Source organism: Neofelis nebulosa, chromosome 5 (assembly GCF_028018385.1).
Source record: "Neofelis nebulosa isolate mNeoNeb1 chromosome 5, mNeoNeb1.pri, whole genome shotgun sequence".
Classification (NCBI taxonomy): Eukaryota; Metazoa; Chordata; class Mammalia; order Carnivora; family Felidae; genus Neofelis; species Neofelis nebulosa.
In genome coordinates, this window is record NC_080786.1 from 75,382,761 (window position 1) to 75,405,687 (window position 22,927).

General features: G+C 41.4%; 1 protein-coding gene across 2 annotated transcripts in view; it reads right to left on the reverse strand.

Moving 5' to 3' along the window:
• Positions 1 to 9,374: 9,374 nt before the first annotated feature.
• Positions 9,375 to 22,927, reverse strand: part of KLHL6 (kelch like family member 6) — a 98,580-nt gene continuing 85,027 nt past the window's right edge. Inside the window, exon 9 of one of the 2 annotated variants that reach the window (XR_009262041.1) lies at positions 9,375 to 11,157. The gene's annotated coding sequence lies outside the window, so the exon portion shown is untranslated. The remainder of the gene's footprint in view (positions 11,158 to 22,927) is intronic. The other variant, XR_009262039.1, reaches the window with a different exon arrangement.

Consider the following 22,927-nt stretch of genomic DNA (forward strand, 5'->3'; position numbering starts at 1 on the left):
TTTCCTGGTATTTGCAAAGTAGCTATTTAACAGCAAGGCTTTCTATGTTAATAAGCTAATTAATCAGTAAAGCTCTTTTTCCATAACAATAACATGGAGTCACAGGCCCTATTAGGGAAGGATTGAAACCAAGTATGATCCTGGTCTTTTCTTACAGATTACTTCTTGAGCAATCTTTACATTGAACACAGCTCATAATTTATCAAAAGAACCACTGATAGGCAGTGAATATTCCACCAGTTGTTTTGACTGGTATCACACAGAAAAGAATATGGTGGTGAATTTCTAGGTGGAAACAGCCCCCATCCTTCCTCAGTCCTAGTATTGATGCAAGTTTGCTGCTTTCACAAAACTGCTGCTGTGACAAATAAGGCAAAGGCTAAAATCCTTGGAAGTTATCAAAGCAATTAAAAGTCATCACTGCCTTCAGTAAGTAAATGTGCAAAAGGAAATCCTAAATAATGAGATGGAAGGGATGACATTTACTCTGATGTTCATTCCCTGCCAAGACTAGAAGGCAGGTGGAAAGAACTGCATAAAGGTGAGATCAAAACAAACATAACTTGTATTTGGAAAAGGTATAACCACCAAACTGACTAGAAGGCCTTCATTTCCCTGTCTAATGTGGATTGTATTCAGGATCATGCTGGTCTGTTACCTCCATCCAAGGACACCTTTGATTACTTTCTTGAACTCATTAGAATAAGGCACTGCTCCTTCTTCCACATTTCTTCCATTCCAGGACCTCACTTCCACTCTTCCTCCTCTGTACAAGGCCCTCTGATTCCTCTCCACACCCTTTTTGGCTTCCTATATATCCTTCCAAGCATCAGACCAACTGCTCCCTGATGTTTTCAATCTGATGACTCTGGCACTTCCACATGTTCAAAACCCAACTTTTCATTTTGCCCCAGGGCTACTTTTCCCATTACCTTGAACTTCCTCCTCTTATCTAGACTTTGGCAACAGTCGCCAAACTTGTTTCCCCGCCCTTGGTCTTGCTTTATCCAATCCACTTATCACTCAACCCCCAGGATGATCTCATAAAACATGTAAGTTATTCAGTGGATTTCCTTTTCCTCAGGATAAAGTCTAAAGTACAAGGCTTCCCTGCTTTTGGTGTTGCATCTAAAACATCATCACCAAACCTAGGGGTCATCTAGATTTTCTTCTATGTTATCTTCTAGGAGTTTTATACTTTTGTATTTTACATTTAGGTCTGTGATTCATTTTGAGTTCATTCTACTGAAGGATTTAAGGTCTGTATGTAGATTCATTTATTTCCACGTGATGTCCAGTTATTCCAGCACATTTGTTGAAGACACTATCTTTTCTCCCTTGTATTGTCTTTGCTCCTTTGCTAAAGATCAGATCAGTACAGTTGACTATACTTATGTGGGTCTACTTCTAGGCTCTTGTAAGAGAAACTATTTTTCTCCTCTGCTCTCAAAACTCTACTCTTCACAACACTTCTGACACTGCTGGTCATCAAATGTTGGGGCTTTTCCCACACAAACAGTTCTGCAAAACCAACTGGGTGTCCTAAAATTTAAGTCAATTCTGACACCATCTAACCTAGAGATAAGTTTAGATGCCAAAGGTTAAGTGTTCGATGCCATGAGAATAACCCCTTAAACAAACATTTCAGATGCCAAATATAAGTCCTTGTTATTTATGCTTCTGACCAACTGGCTATAAACTGGAAGTCCCCATGACCCCCTTCTTGGGTTTGATTAATACACTAGAGTGGCTCACAGAACTCAAGAAAATTTACCAATTTAAAAGGATAGAGCTGGGGTACCTGGGTAGCTCAGTTAGGCATCTGACTTCAGCTCAGGTCATGATCTCATGGTTCATGAATTCAAGCCCCACATAGGGCTCTGTGCTGACAGCTCAGAGCCTGGAGTCTGCTTCAGATTGTTTCCCTCTCTCTCTGCTCTCTCCCCACTCATACTCTGTCTTCTGTCTCTTTCTCAAAAATAAATAAACATTTAAAAAATTAAAAAAAAAAAAAAAGGATAGAGCTCAGAAATAGCCAGATGGAAGAGATGCATAGAGCAAGGTATGAGGGAAGGAACATTCTCCTATCACATCCACTTGTTTACCAACCCAGAAGCTCTTTGAACGCTGTCCTTTGGGATTTTTATGGAGGCTTTGTTATATAGGCATGATTGATTAAATCCGTGGTCATTGGTGACCCATTCAACCTCTGGTCAGAGGGTGGGGCTTAAAGTTCTAACCCTGTAACCACAGGGTTGGTTCCTCTGGCAACCAGCCTCCCTCTTTAGGGGCTTTCTAAAAGTCATCTCATTAATATAAACGCTGGTGTGGTTGAAAGGGACTTATTAAGAAAAACAAAAGACACTTTCTTCACCTTTATCCTTTGGAGTTATTTCGGGTACTGGGAATAAAACTAAATATCGTAATGAAAGATGTTCCTATAGTTATTATATGGGAAATTACAAGGGTTTTAGGAGCTATGTGCCAGGAACAGTGGAAGACAAATATATATTTCCTATTATAAATCACAATATCACAGCTCTCTATTCTGTTCCATTGATCTATTCATCTATTCTTTTACCAATACAACACTATCTTGATTACTGTAGATGTATTGTATGTATTAAAGTCAGGTGGTATCAGTCCTCCAACTCCGTCTCCTCCTTCAATATTGTGTTGGCCATTCTGGGTCTTTTGCCTCTCTATATAAACTTTCAAAACAGTTTTTTAAATATCAACAAAAATAATATGCTGGGGTTTTTATTGGGATTGCATTATATTTATAGGTCAAGTTGGGAAGAATTAACATCTTTTACAATATGGAGTCTTCCTATCCATGAACATGGAATATCTCTCTGTTTATATTTTTCTTTGATTTCTTTGATCAGAGTTCTGAAGTTTTCCTCATATAGATCTTGTACATAATCTCTTAAATTTATACCTAAGTATTTCATTTTAGGTATAAATTGAATAAATTATGTGAATAATTAGTGAATTAGTAATAATTAGTGAATATATTCACTACCGGAATATATGAAAGAAATTGATTTTTGTGTATTAATCTTCCATTCCTGCAACGCTGCTATAATTGCTTATTGGTTTCAAGGCTTTTTTTGTTGATTCTTTCAGATTTTCTACATATATTATTAAGTCATTTGTGAATAAAAAACGGTTTATATCTTCCTTCCCAATCTGTATACATTTCATTTTTTCTTTTCTTATTGGATTAGCTAGGAATTTCATTATGATTTTGAAAAGAAGTGGTGAGATTTTTTTTTAAGTGTTCTACAATCCTATGAATAGGTCTTAGTGTTTTAGTGAGACTGTGTCCCTCAGCTGTGAACTTCACATATGCTTCTCAGTTCTTCCCTCCACCCACAACTCCTACCCTTTGATGTGATAGTATGGCTAGAGTGAGCTGGAGTTGGGTACTTTCCTTCCCCCAGGTCAGTTAGTCTCTGAGTAGATATATTTTCCTGAGAGAAGCCTTGTTAAAAAGAACAGAATGCTCTGGCTTATTTCAAAAAGGTGACTTTTCTCCTCTTCTGCTGGAAACATAAGGAGATTTTCCCTCAGTGTTCACTGTGAGAACCTGGTCAAGATCCTAGAAGTAGGGGCACCTGGGTGGCTCAATCGATTAAGTGGCCAACTTCAGCTCAGGTCATGATCTCACCATTTCAAGCCCTGCGTCAGACTCTCTGCCTTTAGCTTGGAGCCTGGAGCCTGCTTCAGATTCTGTGTCTCCCTCTCTCTCTGCCCCTCCCCCACTCACGCTGTGTCTCCCTCAAAGATAAATAAACATTAAAAATTAAAAAAAAAAAAATCCTGGAAGTAAAATATACAAAAGTATGGAGCCATCAATGATTAGGTCCTTCTTCGGTTTAAAAGTAAAATTTTTTAATTAAGACTTTTTTTAAGAGCATTTCTAGATTCAAAGTAAAATTGAGGGGAAGGTGGAGATTTACCATATACCCTTTACCTCCCCCATTATCACCATTCCCAACTAGAGTATTACAATTGATGAAACTATACCCCTTGAAGTTTTTAACTCTCAGAGTCGTCCACACTGAGTTCCCACGAATTCATCGATTACAGTTGAAGTTTCCCTACCCTGGAACTGGTTCCCATGGCGAACTATGCTTGCGGGCTTCTGGTCAGGTAAGTTGTGATTCCCTGTATTCACATGGGGGTCTCTCCAATTTGAGGGCAGCTATTTGCCCTGTGACTTCACTTCTCCCATGGATAAGAAGAGTTGCTGATTTTTCAATTTGGTCAGCCTTTTACTTCTTGTTAGGATGGAGTGGCAGCTTCCAGTTTCTTACATGCTGGGCCAGAAACCAGAAGAAAAGGTTTTCAGACTTGTAGGAATTAAGTCTTAGCTCTTCAATAGTATTCACTTTGTATCTACAGACTTGTTTTTGTAGACCAGCTGTTTGTCAATCAAGTCTTTTGTTTCTATTAATATATGACCAGCAACAGTGATAGCCGTCTTGTGGGTACATGTCTGAAGAAGCTATCTCCTTCTATTTCTATAAGGCAAAAATTTCATTAGTAGCACATTTTGAGAAAACTGAAAAATGATCAAAACTTGCATTAAATATCACAATAAGCCAATGACACCCCTTTTAATGGTGTTTGTATACATGGTGTGCAGGATATTTGGGAGGTAGCATCTTTTCATTTTCTCTACCAAGAAGTTTATAGACAGAATGGAATTTGCCGAAATTATATGTACAATATCTGCCAAATATGTTCATAAATAAGCAAAATCTAGTTTGTATTTGGACAAGATATCAACGTTCTTTTTATTTATGCAGCATTGTTAAAATATCCACATAAGTCAAGAAGACCATTTGAAACTCCATTGTTCAAATCAGAATAACTAGGAAGTAGGGGGAACATTTTTGTTGTTGCTGTGAGTTGACATACTCTTTGATTTAGTGTAAAAAGCATCTGTAGTAAGACCTGACAAAATTGGTTCCACATTGTAAGGGGCCAAGATATCTGTTATCAAATTTCCCCTTTTGCTCACCCACAAAACATTTTAGTTGGCACCTCTGAATCAGGAAATGTAATTTTATGTAGTTTCATAAAGCAATCAAAGGTGTGATAATGCATGTGTTCATGTATTCAATCCAAGCTAATATAGCAGCCACTATTTTCAAAATATAGTTTTTGGCAGATGGTAAAATTTTGGATTGATTTAGAGGGACTTGGCTATCTAATCCAAGTTGTGAGATTTAGCCTCCATATATGACTTCACATCCCCTTCCTCACCATACTTGTCTTAGTTCAGCAACTACAACAAAATACCACAGACTGGGTAGCTTATAAACAACAAACATTTATTGCTCACAGTTCTGGAACTTGGGAGTCTCAAACCAGGGTGCCAGAATGGTTGGGTGAAGGCCCTATTCCTAGTTGAAGACTTCTCATATCCTCACATGGTGGAAGAGGCAAAAAAAACTCTCTCGAGCCTCTTCTATAAGGACACTAACCTCATTCATGAATACTCACCTTCATGACCTGATCACCTCCCAAAGGCCCAACATACCAGTCCCATCCTACTGGGCATTAAGATTTCATCAACACATGAATTTGGAATTTGGCTGGGGCTGGGGGGTTGAGGGAGCACAAACATTCAAGCTATAGCAATGTCCAATCCCAAATTCTTTTCTATCTTTGGGCAGAATGTACTCTTTTGATTATTAAGTTTCTTATTTTTAGTTTTTATTTTAATTCCACTTAGTTAACATACAGTGTTATATTAGTTTCAGGTGTACAATACAGTGATTTCACAATTCCATGCATTACCCAGTGCTCATCACAAGTGCACTCCTTAATCCCCATCACCTATTTAACCCATCCCTCCACCCATCTCCCCTCCAGTAACCATCAGTTTGTATTCTATAATTAAGAGTCTGTTTCTGCTGTTATCATTAAGAGAGTATGGTACTGGCACAAAAACAGACACATAGATCATTGGAACAGAATAGAGAACCCAGAAATGGACCCACAAATGTATGGCCAACGAATCTTTGACAAAGCAAGAAAGAATATCCAATGGAAAAAAGACAGTGTCTTCAGCAAATGGTATTGGGAAAACTGGATAGTGATAATGAAGAAGAATGAACTTGGGTGAGCCACTCTGACAGGTGAGAGGTGATATCTCATTGTAGTTTTGACTTGCATTTCCCTGATAAGTGATGTTGAGCATCTTTTCATGTGTCTGCTGGCCATGTGTATGTCTTCTTTGGAAAAAATGTCTAATCATGTCTTTAGCCCATTTTCTAACTGGATTATTTGGTTTTTGGGTGTTGAATTTGATAAGTTCTTTATATATTTTGGATACTAACCCTGTATCAGATATGTCATATGCAAATATCTTCTCCCATTCCATAGGTTGCCTTTTAGTTTTGTTGATTATTTCCTTCACTGTGAAGAAGCTATTTATCCTTATGAGGTCCCAATAGTTCACGTTTGCTTTTGTTTCCCTGGCCTCCAGAGACGTGTCTAGTAAGAAGTTGCTGCGGCTGAGGTCAAAGAAGTTGTTGACTGTTTTCTCCTCTAGGATTTTGATGGTTTTCTGTCTTATATTTAACCTTTCATCCATTTTGAGTTTATTTTTGTGTATGGTGTAAGAAAGTGGTCCAGTTTCTTTCTTTTGCATGTTTTGTCCAGTTTTCCCAACACCGTTTGTTGAAGAGACTGCCCTTTCCCATTGGATAATCTTTTCTGCTTTGTCAAAGATTAATTGACCATATAGTTTTAGGTTTATTTCTGGGTTTTCTATTCTGTTCCATTGATGTATGTCTATTTTTGTGCCAGTACCATACTGTCTTGATGACTACAGCTTTGTAATATGACTTGAAGTCTGCAATTGTGATGCTTCCAGCTTTGCTTTGCTTTTTCAAAGTTGCTTTGGCTATTTGGGGTCTTTTGTGGTTCCATACAAATTTTAGGATTGTTTGTTCTAGCTCTACAAGAAATGCTGGTGGTATCTTGATAGGGATTGCATTAAATGTGTAGATTGCTTTGAGTAGTATAGATATTTTAACAAGATTTGTTCTTCCAACCCATGAGTATGGAATGTCTTTTCATTTGTTTGTGTCTTCTTCAATTTCTTTCACCAGAAAGAGAAATTAAGAAAACAATCCCATTTACAATTGCGCCAAAAGTAACAAGACACCTAGGAATAAACCTAACCAAAGAGGTGAAAGACCTATACTCTGAAAACTATAGAACACTGATGGTTATTAAATTTCTTAATCCAATTGTATGTGTCCTTCCATCTTTCTTTAAAATAATGAACACTTAGGACACACTGAGATTGCAGACTTCAGTTGCATCACTTAGAGTCATACATGAATGAATAATCGATTATTGTGAACTGCAAATCATGACGGCCAACATCAGCAACACCAACTCTGGAAGACAGATAATCTATGCTGTATCCATTTGACACTAAAAGCAGTGTTGCTTTTGGGACACTTGGGGGCTGGCCATATGGATTTATACATTTTCCCCAACCTTCAGCATACATTGTCTAAAGCTGGGATTTTTCATGTGCTGGGGCAGTGGTTTCCTAGAACACAGGACTTTCCATGCTAACTCAACAGTGCTACGTAAATAGGAACAGCCACTTTTGTAAGCAGAAGGAGTTAGGGGTCTCCAGTAAAAGAAAGTCAAGACACAGCTTTTCTGATACAGAAGAAGTCATTTCAGGCCCCCATCTATCCCCATGCCCTCACCCCCACCCCAACCCCCACCCCAAGTCCTCTGCCCCCCATCTATACCCTACTTGTCCAAGCACACTTCCTACAGAACTTCCTAGGAGCTGTCAGAATTACACACACACACACACACACACACACACACAACGCAAAAACCTCAGCAGTTAAGGACTTTGAGGGAACAAAGAAAGTGCAAAAACTAACAGTCTCTACCAGGCAAGAAAATAGTCTAACTGTATCAGCGACAATAATCAGTGGTTAAAACTTCCAGTGCTATTTCAAAAGTAAGCAAGGCCCTAAAGCCCCCTCCCAAGATAAGGAGCCCAAGACCCCAGCTAATTTATACTAGCTCTTGGAGCTTGCCCTTAGCCACTTCCCCTCTGACAGTTACCTCTGCCTCACTATAATGTTAAAGTCTCTGCCCTAGCGGAAGCCCAAGCTTCATTAACACACCATACCTTTCGTGTTTTCTAAGCTTGCGCAACCTTTACAGACAATGAGAAAGCTCCCCTTTCTGAATATTCATTCTAAACCCTAAATAAAAGGAAACTGCTCACCCCTGCTCAGGGAGTTATGGCTTTGGAAGTTATTCCCCTGATCTCTTTAATTGCTGCAAATAAAGTTTACTTGGTGTAACAACCCTCCTCTCCCGCCACCCCCCCCCCCCCTCGCCCACCAGTGTAGTGTCTACCTGTAATTCACCAAGGAGCAAACTCAAAAGAGTTCAGTTACAGTCACCCTCCTCAGTTCAGGGTAGTTAGGAAGTCTTCAAATCCAAATGCCCCATCCTCAGAAGCACCATTTACATAAACTATAACCAAACCCCACTGGTAGTACTGATCTGATGAGGGCAAGATTAGGAAAGATGAACTACTCTGTTGCAGTACCCAGCTTTGTAACCAAGCCAATGTGAGTTTGCTCCTTGTTGAGTCAAACTGCATCAGGTTAAGTTGTGACACAAAGAAAACTTTATCTGTAGCTAATAAGGAGGTCTAACTGCACAAGCAAGGGTGGATGGGTTCCTTTTATTCAATGTTAGGGTGAATATGTAGATAGGGAAGTCTTGTCACCGTGTATAGGGGCAGGCATAAGGTCACACATGCACCTTAAGGAAACATGCCTATGTGCATATTCATTGTATGTTCATTGTGTGTTATGTAAATGAGGCTTGTGCGCCTCCTTGGGCAGAGATTTCAGTATTATAATGAAATAGAGGTAGTTGCTGGTCATTCTACAGGTCACTCCATGGTCCATCTGCACAGGTGCAAATCAGTGGTTAAAGCTCAAACTGGTCTAAGTGGCTTCTGCAGGCTGCAGGTTTTGTCACAGGAGTCACTATTGCTGGAGGGGCAATTTTGACTTCCATTTGCCCATGTTCAGAGATTAGTTAGAAGGAAGAGCTTAAGGATAACTATGGGAGAAAGTTTGGGGGGCACAAGCAGTGGGCAGTAAAGGTCAGGTCTTAGGGTCTAGCTGGTGACAGCTTCTCTTTTATAAGAAAAGAACACGTGAACTTCCCCGAATTGAACATAGTCACTAGGCAAGCTTGCCCAACCAAAAGCAAAAGCACTTTCAGGGTCTAAATTCATTAATTACAACTAAATGTTGTAATTACAACTATATGTTGCCCCAACCCTGACCTTGCTGATTAAAAAACTCACACAAATTATCAATGTCAGCTCTTTTGGTCTGCACAGTCACAGAATCTGAAGGAGGCTCCAGGCTCCAGGCCAAACGTGGGGCTCACACTCATGAGCTGTGAGGCCATGACCAGAGCCTAAGTCCGACGCTTAATCGACTGAGCCCCCGCCAGTGCTCCTGGTTTGCACAATCTTAAAGCTTGTCTAGATAAAGCATATCTTCTAGCTTCTGTATTCCAAGTGCAGGGGAGGAGACTGCAGAGAAACCCACAGGCCTGCCTGACCTGGAGAAAGAAAATGCTGGGCCTTACAGGAAACAAAAGATCCCGATAATGCATGTGAGCTCAGTAACCATCCACAGCAGAACGCTGTGCCTGCAGCTTCCTTTGTGTGCCCGTGTTCCAGCTCAGGCACCAGGCCACAGGCTGCAAACTCCAGGGCTACCCCCACGTGGGGCCAGGTTCATTGTGTTATCCCGGGCAACCCTCACTGCACTCTGATTTGGTGACTTCATCTGCAAACTGGGGGTGAATGTCCATGTATTGTTACCGAGGGGATATAAAAATTACAGATGGCTTCAGGAAATAGGAAACAAGAAAGACCATGAGAGAGAACAGGACAAAGAACTGCTTAGAGGGAAATAGGCAAATATTTGGAATATAACTTGGGTTTGTGTTTGGACTGGAGACAGATTTATATCTTCTTTTTAAAAAAAAAAGTTTATTTATTTATTTTGAGAGAGAGCAGGGGAGGGGCTGAAAGAGAGTGAGAGAGAATCCCGAGCAGGCTCCATGCTGCCAGCGCAGAGCCTGATGTGTGTCTCGAACCCACAAACCGTGAAATCATGACCTGAGCCAAAATCAAGAGTCAGACGGTTAACTGCAACTGACTGAGCCACCCAGGTGCCCCTATATCCTCTTTTTTAATAGGTGGGGAGTGGTCAGAAGGATGAAAAAGAGAATAGGAGAATAAAGGAATATTGAGAAGCAGGTGGTAGACCCCACCCCAAGTCTGGGAGCTATGCTTCACAACTATTCAAAACATATTTCTTCACAAACGAGTTCCCTTTAATATTTTCTGGACTAAGCCGGTTTACTACAGTCACCTCTCCTTTATTGCCTCACCCCTTCTGGTAACTCATTTCCTTGTTGAGTCTACTTTCTGATCCTAAAATATATGTAAAACCAACCATACCCATTGAAGTTGTAATTAAGGTGATCGAGGTCTGCATTTTAATTTACACTAAACTACAACAATTTCCAGTATTTCGATTCATCCTGTTAGTATTTGAGTACTTTCTATGTAAGTACTTATGTCAGAGAAATGAATAAAATACTGCGCCAAAGATGGCCAACGGGACTAAAACAAGCTCTGGTCTCTAGCTTAGAGACCACTCCTCCGGGTTCTTCCTTTGTTTGCTGAGCTCACGAAAACCCCCACACTTATGGAAGCTGACAACTGTAAATTACCCTCCCCACTTGCATTCGGCGCTCAGATCTTTGGAGAAACAGTCTCCTCTGAGTCCGCTGGTGTTAAATAAATCTCTGATACACCAAGATCTCTGAGTGCCGCTTGGTTTTTCCACCAGCATTCCAGCCTGGTTCCGTAACGTTTATACTAGGCACAAAGGAGAATAATAAAGTAGGAGTGTCTTCTACCTTGAAGTATTGAAAACAACCAGTTGGATTCAATCCTAAATGACAGAAAACTGGCACCTCAGTCAGGTTCAGATGGCCCGTCAGCTGGAACTGGGTGATCCCAATGGCAGTCCAAATGGAGGGTCCCTGAGAGCAGAGATCAGTGGTGGTGGGATCAGTCACAGGATTTCAGAAGAGGCTGAGGATCAACAGGATTTAGGTGGTCACAGGAGGAGGCACAATCGTTGCTTCAGGTGTCAAAGATAAATTGAGACCTTAAAGTGGTGGAAACATTTTATCGAGTAGCTCCTATCAGTTGGGGAAAGAGCTGAGCCCACCCGCAATTTGTGCAGAGCGGACTGGCATTTTCAAAGGGAGACTGAGAGAGTAGGGAGGGGGTGTGGGCAGGGGCCCAATAGAGGCAGGGAAATGAGAACTTTCAAGAAGTGGGTGTCAGTGTAATCATGGTTAGCCCAGTTTATCTGCTGGCTGGCAATCATGAAGTTAGGATCCTGTCCTCCCACAGAGACTGGCAGACAGAAGAGGTCCAGTCCTTTCTGATGATTACATTTCAGAGGAATGGCTTTTGGGTCCTTGAGAAAGACACTCCCAGGTTGTAGGAGATATGTATACATTTCAAAGGAACAGAGGAAAAATACACAACTGTAAGCTTATTTTAGTAAATGCTTCAAGAAAGAGGTGTATCAGGGCTCTATCTTCAGGTCTTGGTTAGGACAAACGATGCATTCCTTGAGTTTTTTCAGATAGGAACTCAAAAGGAGGCTGGGTCATCACAGGGATGCAAACTTGGGCTTCCAGAAGTCATGGTAGGTCAAGTCTTAGTGCAAGGGTTTGGATGGAGTCATTATTTGTGGAAAGTTTGCTTCACCCAAAGAAAGAATTACAGTATGGTTAATATTTGAGACACAGGCATGTTATTTGAAAGCAGGGAGATGGAGAACTTTGCAAATGAGGCAGAGGAGTCAGTTTGTGCTAAGGGCAGCAAGAAGTCACAGGAGTTTCTGTTTTTGCTTCTAATGATAACTCCTGATGAGGGAGTATAAGGCAAGGGGACAGGCCGCACCACTACTCAGCCCCCACCCCCAGGGGGGATATGTGTGATATTCTTCAGGCACTCCTGGCTGTGCAAGAACAAAGGAAAGGGGAAAAACAAATGGCTAACTGATAGAGATCATAGTCCTGCAGGACCTGATCCAACTATTTACAAGTATTTTAGTAAATCACAAGAAAAAGGCAATCTTGTCAATAGCCTAATCTCCAGAAACCTATAGACTCTGTTTCCTGGAGCCCCAGTATCACCCCTCCATAGTGATATGCGAAACAAAGGCAGAAGGAAATGGCAAATAGAACTAAATTTCCTTTTAACCTGCAGCCCATTGGCAAATACTTGAGGCAGGTAGAGTAAAACCTTTCTCCAGAACTCCCTACTGTCTTAATGCTAATGCTTTGCTAGAGGGAAAACCTTAGCTTGACACTATCAAGGCCTCCAGTATCCTGTGAGTCTTCTTTAGCATATGGAAGTCTCATTGGAAACTTACCCTGGACTTTACCTCCCCCATCTCCTAGTATGTAACCAGTCTCTCCTCGTGGTCCCAGAGCAGCTCTTTCTGCCCACGGATCCTGTCCCTGTGCTTTAATAAAATCACCTTTTTGCACCAAAACATCTTCAACGATTCTTTCTTGGCCATCACCTTGTGAGCCCCACTATCACCCCAAAAAACCTCACCATATGTATTAGGCTTTATGTGAAAGGGGTTAATGCAGCAGTGGTATGTAGGGCAGAAGCAGGGACAGTGGAGATTGGACCCCGGCTCCATCAGGGCCTCGTACTGAAGCAGGATAAGGTGAGGAGAGCCTCGTCTGGGGTGATGGAGGTGGGGAGGGAAGTCAGGGGTCAGGAGACCCTTTGGAGAAAAACACACCCAGCAGTACCTGAGGAGTGGCCTAGGATGGAAGGAGTGGGGGTGGGGTGAATTCTAGTTTCCAGCATTACTGACAACTGAGGGGAAACTGGCTTCCTGACTTAGGGGTGAGGAGGGAGCATATGTGGGCTTGGGCTGGTGTTGAGCATGAGGTGCTGGAGAGGCAGCAGGTATAGCAGTTCAACGGGGACCTGAGATAGCCGGGACTGCAGATCGGGGGAGCACTCTGAGTGCAAGGAAGATGGCTGTGGGAGAGCTGTGGGCCCCCATGGTGAGAGAGGAGCAGAGAGGCCTGGGGGAGAGCAAACTCAGGGGAAGGAGAGAGGGAGGAGGCACAGAGAAAGGAAGCATCTTATTTTACTGGATGCATGTATGTATGCGTGCATGCATGTATTTATGTGGCCTCTCAATTTATGTGCACAGGTTTGAATTCAAGGACTAGATAATACCTTTTGATGAATGAAAGAGAATACTGTACAAATTCTGTAAAACTTCAGATAGTTATTTCTTCTAAAAAGGAACTATTTTAAAGGGCTGGTTCATTGCAAATTGAGATGGGTTAACAAATGAGTAGAGGGCAATCACCAGAAGGCAGGACAGACAAGGCCCGTGGCGGCGCTCTGAGTGGGAAGAAAGCCATGGGGCAAAGAGTGGGTGCCATGCTGGGAGCCAGGAGGGTAGAGATGGGGGTGGGTGGAGCAGAGGAGTCATCTTCCAGGAGGAGCAACAGGGAATCCGAGACCCAGAGGCTGAGGAATGTGAGCCAGAGAAAGTCAGGGGGTTCAAATTCAAAATGAATCCCTTTTTGCGTCTATCTGTATGTTTCTTGACCACTGTTTCTGGCCATTGTTGTAATATATTATCAACATCTAATTTTAGAGGAACTATATTTCTAAATCTTACCTAGTAGACACGCAATACTCAGAAGTCTCAGGAGCCCTTATGTCATCAAGTATATACCATTTTGTTCACGTGACCGCTCACACACTCAAGGCAACTTCTCAGCGGGAGAGTCGTTTAAGGGGCTTCACCTACAACTGCATTTCCTCTGAAATTTCGAATTCCAGTCCGCTCACTCTGTAGTCCACTCATTCTTTGACCGCAGCCTCTTAATATTCACCTGGAATCCTCTGCCCACCCCTTGCCTGCTCCCTAACACTCCACCCCACCCAGCAATCTCCTGACCTTCCTTCTCGCCCGCCTCCCTGTCTCAGATGCAGAATCACCTGGCACCTTTGCCCTCCTCTCTCTGTTCCTGTCCTTCCACCCCAACAACCCCAGACCTCGGGTGCCTCCTGTCTTCCCTACTTCCCCAACACCTGTGGCTGCCGGAGATGTGGACGGCGTTGCCACAATGGCAGTATCTAGCTGTGGGCAGAGGGCTTCATGCTGTGTGACCAGCCTCCACTTCTCCTGGACCTTCTCCCTCTCCTGTCCCCTCATCAGCCATGCTCAATCTTCCCCCTCTTCCGAGGCCTGTGTCCTTCACTCTTTGCTGATGGCTTCACCTCCTACCTCAGAAGAAGACATCACACGCACTGTCCCTTCTCATCCCCACGTGTGCCTCCTATTCACGGCTCCATAGGCTGGCCCACCTTCTCCAGTCCCTCCATAAAGCACACTGACTGTCAGAGAGACACAAGCGAGACACTCATTTAGGGCATAAAACTTAAGTGGGCACCAAAAAGCTCAGTAATCAAAATAAATACTATTGTAAAGCAATGCTTTTTTAAAATCAAAATTAATGCACAAAACCCATGATAAACCAAATTTCAAAATTTTAAATAGAGATAGGATCTAACCCTGCACTTATTCAACCCTGCCTCACTCCCCTCATGCTAATTCTATATCCTGCTGGATATAGGTGCTAAATGTTGCTAACTAGAAATCACCTGGATTCTGCATTCACATATACATACTGGAACCAAAGTTTCACAAATAAATATTTATACTTACTATATGGCAATCTACATTTTCACTTTTTAAGAAAATTCTGATAGAACCCACTAAATGGATTCCATGAACCATCAAATGGAGGCCTGCAATTTGAAGAAACCAAAACCACCAGTAGAGGGCACCAAAGTTCTCTCCGACGGTAAAGGCATCCTCTTCCTTTCGGATCATTGCCAAAACAAAAACCAACCCCAAGGTTCCTCAAAGGAGGTGATGTCATCCAAAGAGAAGACTAGAGGACTATAAGTAGGAGATACTATATGATTATTAGAAAAAAAACTAAGTCATTTAAATTTTTCAAAAAATGTTTTTTTTTTTTAATGCTAAGTCATTCAATCATTCCATTCTGACTCTACATTCCTCTTTGTTAGGGAAATAAAGCATTATAATGAGGGGTGCCTGGGTGGCTCAGTATGGCTCTTGGTTTCACCTTAAAACCCAAAACCCTATGGGTTTTCCATATAGAGTATCATGTCTGCGAAGAGTGAAAGTTTGACCTCCTCCTGGCCTATTTGCATGCCTTTTATTTCTTTGTGTTGTCTGATTGCAGAGGCTAAGACTTCCAATACTATGTTGAATAACAGTGGCAAGAGTGGACATCCCTGTCTTGTTCCTGACCTTAGGGGGAAAGCTCTCAGTTTTTCCCCATTGAGAATGATACTTGCGTTGGGTCTTTCATATATGGCTTTTATGATCTCGAGGTATGATCCTTCTATCCCTACTTTCTTGAGGGTTTTTATCAAGAAAGGATGCTGTATTTTGTCAAATGTTTCTCTGTATCTATTGAGAGGATCATATGGTTCTTGTCCTTTGTTTTATTGATGTGATGAATCACACTGATTGTTCTGTGGATATTGACCAGCCTGTACCAAATGTACTCCCAGCAGGGGCACTGCCTCTCTCCGTGTGGCCTGAAGACTGCTGGACCTCACTCTGCTCCTGGGGATTTGCCCTTCCCACCAGAGCACTGCCAGGTATTGAGCTGCAAAATTTCAGACTCTGTGCTCCCCTGTTTATAGAGTCTTAATTGAATTTAAACCCTCTCCTTTCTCCTTTCTCCCTTTTTTGTTCAGTCCCCATGGCTGTTTCCACTTTCCCACTTACTCTCCAGCTGCTTTTGGGGGGGGTGCTTTACCCATATTCTAACCCTTCCCCCTCCCCCCCACCCCCCCACCCCCGCCCCATCTCTGTCCTCTCTCTGCAAACAAAAATAGCTCTCTGTCCTCCGTGGCTTCTCTGTCTCCCAGTTCACCTCTTTGTGCTGCATACCTGCTGAATTCTGTGGTTCAGGTGGTGAAGATTGTTGTGTTAATTCTCAAAACAGTTTTCTAGGTGTGCAGAATGGTTTAGTGTTGATCTGGCTGTATTTCATGGATGCCAGATGCAAAAAAAAACACAAAAAACTAGGTTGAGTTTTGATGAAAATACCAGTCTTATTTCCTAATTCATATGAAACTATTCACGCTGAAATAAGAGACCTAAAATATGAGTGTATTTCCATAGAGGGGATTTAGAGACATTAGGAGTGCAGGTTTTATTATAGTGCTTAAAAAAACCTTTTTGGGAGGCATCTGGGTGGCTCAGTTGGTTAAGCACTAGACTTCAGCTCAGGTCATGATCTCACAGTCTGTGGGTTGGAGCCCCATGTCAGGTTTTGTGCTGGCACCTCAGAGCCTAGAGACTGCTTGGGATTTTGTGTCTTCATCTCTCTCTGCCTCTCCCCTGCTTATGCTCTTTCTGTTTCTCAAAAAAAAAAATTAAATATTAATTTTTTAAAAATTTTAATTTTATTTTTTAAGTTTATTTATATATTTAGAGAGAGACAGAGACAGCATGAGTGGGGGAAGGGTGGAGAGATAGAGAAAGAATCCCAAGTAGGCTCTGCACTGCCAGAGTAGAGCCCAATGCGGGGCTTGAACCCAGCAACCTTGAGATCATGACCTAAGGTGAAACCAAGAGCCAGACTGAGCCACCCAGGCACCCCTCATTATAATGCTTTATTTCCCTAACAAAGAGGAATGTAGAGTCAGAATGGAATGATTGAATGACTTAGCATTAAAAAAAAAAACATTTTTTGAAAAATTTAAATGACTTAGTTTTTTTTCTAATAATCATATAGTATCTCCTACTTATAGTCCTCTAGTCTTCTCTTTGGATGACATCACCTCCTTTGAGGAACCTTGGGGTTGGTTTTTGTTTTGGCAATGATCCGAAAGGAAGAGGATGCCTTTACCGTCGGAGAGAACTTTGGTGCCCTCTACTGGTGGTTTTGGTTTCTTCAAATTGCAGGCCTCCATTTGATGGTTCATGGAATCCATTTAGTGGGTTCTATCAGAATTTTCTTAAAAAGTGAAAATGTAGATTGACATATAGTAAGTATAAATATTTATTTGTGAACCATAAGATACCTAGGAATAAATCTAACCAAAGAGGTGAAAAATCTGTACACTGAAAACTACAGAAAGCTTATGAAAGAAATTGAAGAAGACACAAAAAAAAATGGAAAAAGATTCCATGTTCCTGGATAGGAAGAACAAATATTGTTAAAATGTCAATACTGTCCAAAGCAATCTACATATTCAATGCAATCCCTATCAAAATAACACCAGCATTCTTCACAGAGCTAGAACAAACAATCCTAAAATTTGTATATGGAACCAGAAAAGACTTGGAATAGCCAAAGCAGTCTTGAAAAAAAAAAAAAAAAAACAAAGCAGGAGGCATCACAATCCCGGACTTCAAGCTATACTACAAAGCTGTAATCATCAAGACAGTATGGTACTGGCACAAAAACAGACACTCAGATCAATGAAACGGAATAGAGAACCCAAAAATGGACCTACAAACGTATGGCCAACTAATCTTTGACAAAGCAGGAAAGAATATCCAATGGAAAAAAGACAGTCTTTTTAGCAAGTGGTGCTGGGAAAACTGGACAGCGACATGCAGAAGAATGAACCTGGACCACTTTCTTACACCATACACAAAAATAAACTCAAAATGGGGATGAAAGACCTCAATGTAAGACAGGAAGCCATCAAAATCTTGAGAAGAAAGCAGGCAAAAACTTCTTTGATCTTGGCCTCAGCAACTTCTTACTCAACACGTCTCCGGAAGCAAGGGAAACAAAAGCAAAAATGAACTACTGGGACCTCATCAAAATAAAAATCTTTTGCACAGTGAAGAAGGCAATCAGCAAAACTAAAAGGCAACCAACAGAATGGGAGAAGATATTTGCAAATGACATATCAGATAAAGGGTTAGTATCCAAAATCTATAAAGAACTTATCAAACTCAACACCCAAAAAACAAATAATCCAATTAGAAAATGAGCTAAAGACATGAATAGACACTTCTCCAAAGAAGACATCCAGACAGCCAACCGACACCCGAAAAAAATGCTCCACATCACTCATCATCAGGGAAACACAAATCAAAACCACCATGAGACATCATCTCACACCTGTCAGAATGGCTAACATTAACAATTCAGGCAACAACAAATGTTTGCAAGGATGTGGATCAGGAGGATCTCCTTTGCACAGCTGATGGGAATGCAAACTGGTGCAGCCACTCTGGAAAACAGTATGAAGGTTCCTCAAAAAATTAAAACTAGAACTATCCTATGACCCTGCAATTGCACTACTAAGTATTTATCCAAGGGATACAGGTGTGCTGTTTCGAAGGGGCACATGCACCCCAATGTTTATAGCAACACTATCAACAATAGCCAAAGTATGGAAAGAGCCCAAATGTCCATCGATGTATGAATAGATAAAGAAGATGTGGTATATATATATAATGGAGTATTACTCGGCAATCAAAAAGAATTAAATGTCGTCATTTGCAACTATGTGGTTGGAACTAGAGGGTATTATGCCAAACAAAATTAGTCAGAGAAAGAGAAATATCATATGACTTCACTCATATGAGGATTTTAAGATACAAAACAGATGAACATAAGAGCAGGGAAGCAAAAATAATATAAAAGGAGGGAGCAAAACATAAGAGACTCTTAAATATGGAGAACAAACAGAGGGTTACTGGAGAGGTTGTGGGATGGAGCATGGGCTAAATGGGTAAGGGGCATTAAGTAATATACTCCTGAAATCACTGTGGCACTACATGCTAAATAACTTGGATGTAAATTTAAAAAAATTTTTTTATCAATCTGATATTCAAAACACTTCAAATCATCAGTATTAAACATGAAAGTGGCAGGTTCAAAAGTTATGAACATAAACTGATGAGGATCCCCTAGGAAGCCACAGTAAACCTCAATTTTACTGCTTTGTATCTTTTATTTTTAATCTTGCAGCACCAAGGTAGAACAATTCTTGACTCTTGTTCAAGGATGGCAAAAGAAAGATAAAATTACCTCTAAATTATTTATGCTACCTCAATTTCTACATTCTAAGTACTTTCCCCTGGCTTCTTCTGTGATCTGTTCCTCAGTAAACAAATTTGTGTGGATCTGTTTTCCCTACTCTTAGTCCTCAGACCTCTTGAGGACAGAGACCATGTCCTGCTCATCTCCAGTTCCCTTGCAGAACCTCCCACAATGCCTGGCACAGAGCGAATACGTATTAACTGCTAATCAAGTTGAGTTTTTGCTTAAAGCATCCCACACTCTTCAAATGTTCAAACTTTCATTCCAAGAAGATGAAGCAACACAATGGCCCTGGTATACTGCTCCCGAGATGCCATCGAGGCCCAACACAGACACTGGAGGCACTCTAGCGCCTTTCCTAAAGCTCTTGCCTCTGCCCCTGTGTTTGGCACCATTCAGCATTCTCCCTCAGTTCCAGGACCTCGGCAGGTGGATGAAACCATTGTAGGTACACCCAGAACTGGAAGATGAAAGGAACTGATGGCACACAGCAGTTCTCATCCCCAGGCCATTCTCAGAACCCATCTTGTTCCTTTCTCTCCTCCTCTGCACTGGGGAAGTCTTCCCCACCCCCTGACCCTAATGATCATCTCCGTCCACATCAATGCACAAGGGCATCTCTCACGTGCTCATCTACCTCTCATTAGGGGCCTCACAGGGATGGGGACAGTCTTGGAGGCAGGCCCTGCTCTCTGGGCCCTTCCTTGGCCCAGGAGAGCTGATAGGGTGAGCCTCACTGGGGGAAGGATTCGGGGAGAGGATAGGGGGTGGGAGTGAGGTTGGCACAGGTTTTCCCTCCATGCTGCCAATGCTCAGACAGCCCCTGTGAGAGTGACTCAGTACCACTCCCTGACAGTGGACCGCTCAGCATTCCCTCTCCCCTCCCCACCTGCAGATCTGACACCTGCTCCACACTCCCAGGGCCCTATGGGGTTCTGTGCAAGTTCCAAGGGGCTGCCTCTCACTCCACCTCCTCCTCCTACTCAGGAGGGCATACCCAAATTGAGTGAATGAGTGACATTTGTGGAGGGACGATCTTGAATGCTGTCTGGTTATCACTTTTATTTTATTTTATTTTACTTTATTTTACTTTACTTTAGAGAGAGAGAGAGCATGCATGAGTGGGGAAGGGGGCAAAGGGAGGGAGAGAGAGAGAGAGAGAGAGAGAGAGAGAGAGAGAGAGAGAGAGAATCTCAAGCAGGCTACATGCTCAGCATGGAGCTAACTCATGACTCAATCCCACAACTCTGGGATCATGACCTGAGCCAAAATCAGACACTCAACCAACTGAGCCACCCAGGTGTCCCTCACTTATATTTTAAAAGACAACTCACCAGCCTTGCCAGAGCTATCTAAAGTGAGCAAAATGACTTGGGTCCTGTGATGGGGTGGTACAGAGGAAAAGAAGAAAAATACAGAGCATGGAAATGTTCAGAAAATAGTTATTGGCTACAATATGGGGGCTACATGCCTGGCCCAGATGCAGTTATTTGTGTTAGAAATTTTGTACTTAATTAAGTTTGATTGTGCTGATATTTAAGAGACAACTAGAATATCATTATCTGTGTCCATTTTCTTAGTAGTTAATAATTACTAAGTACTCACTGTGGAGGATATGTGGTTCAAATCCCATTCAAAACAATTCCAAATGGCAGTTATAAGTCTGTCTGGAATTTATAGTGGATATTTTTGTTCGTTGGTTGGTTTTGTTTTTTGTTTTTATTTTTCAGCTTCAAGAGCAGACTTCAATGATTCATCACTTACATACAACACCCAGTGCTCCCCACAAAAAGTGCCCTCCTTATTACCCATCACCCATCTAACCCATTCCAACCCACCTCCTGTTTGTTCTCTATCATTAAGAGTCTTTTATGGTTTATTTCCCTTTCATCTCTTTCCACCCACTTTCCAATATACTCATCTGTTTTGTTTTTTAAATTCCACATGTGAATGAAATCATATGGTATTTGTGTTTCTTTGATTGACTTATATCACTTAGCTTAATACATTCTAGCTCCATCCATGTCATTGCAAATAACAAGATTTCATTCTTTTTGATGGCTGAGTAATATTCCATTTCAGTGTGTGTGTGTGTGTGTGTGTGTGTGTGTGTCTGTGTGTGTCTGTGTGTGTGTGTGTACATGCCACCATCTTCTTTATTCATTCATCAGTTGATGATCTTTTGGGCTGTCTCCATAGTTTGGCTATTGTTGATGCTGGTATAAACATTGGTGGACATGTACCCCTTTGAATCTGTATTTTTGTATCTTTTGGGTAAATACCTAATAATGCAATTGCTGGATCATAGGGTGGTTCTATTTTTAGTTTTTTGAGGAACCTCCATACTGTTATCTAGAGTGGCTGTACCAGGTTGCATTCCTAGCAAAACAGTGCAAAAGGATTTGCCTTTCTCTGCATCCTCATCAACACCTGCTATTTCTTGCATTGTTAATTTTAATCATTCTGACAGGTATGAGGTGGTATCTCATTGTGATATTGATTTGTATTTCCCTGATGATGAGTGATGTTGAACGTCTTTTCGTGTGTCTGTTAGCCATCTGGATGTCTTCTTTAGAAAAGTACCTATTCATGTCTTCTGCCCATTTCTTAACCGAGATACTGTATATATTTATTTTGAACCACATAATAACTTTATTTTAATTAATCACACAAACTTCTAGTGTATATTTTTTAAAAATAAACTGTTGGTTAAGTATTTTTTGCACACTGAGATATTCTTATTATACTAACACTTCTTAAAAGTCAGTAAAGTACAAGTAACATGCAAGTAACCTGAAGCAATATAATTTTTTTAGTCCTGATTGGTCAAATGGTCCAAATCATAATGACAACACCTCACTGATGCTGCAAATTTAGAGCAGAGCAGTGTTAGAAACAGTGAACAGTATCCCGTAGAAGTACACCTCATCATATTGAATACATTTGTTGAGGAGGAAGACCTTCTACCCTATGGTCCTTCTTGCTGGACTTAGAATCACCTTGACACGAGATAGATTAACAGGAGAAAATCCAATTTAATCGGGTCACAGGAGGAATCCACACAGACATGAGATTCCAAAAACAAGGAGGCAACAGGAAGCTTAGAAAAGCTTAGGAGAAGGGGGAGGGTCTGAGGACACAAAGGAGAGAAAGCTCTTTAGCAAGAAGGTGCAAGGAGATGTTTAGAAGAACAGGTTGCTCTATTATGCAGATAGGTTCTTTAAGTAAAGGGAGTCTCTTGTTACTACCTCTCTTCCTTCCTGTTGCAGGCTCTGCCTTCCAGAGTAAATTTAGGCAGTTATGGGGGAGGCAGAGAGCTTTTCCTGCATCTGCTGAGTATTTACGACTTTTAATTCAAAGGAATTTTTATGCCAAAGTGGCACATTTTGGAGCGGCATGCCCTCAGCCCCTACACATTTTCTTGGGAGTCAGAGGATTAATTAGTAGAATAATAGACTACCTTCTGGTCCATAAAGATGAAAATGGGTGTAGAGAAGGCAGCAGGTTCTTCTAAACATTTCTGGAATATTAAACAGTCATGTTTTTCACCCATGAGAATTTTTGTACTGGATCTACTTTTACTTCTATGTAATCGAGCTGAGAGCACATTGATGATTTCAGCATGTTTTTC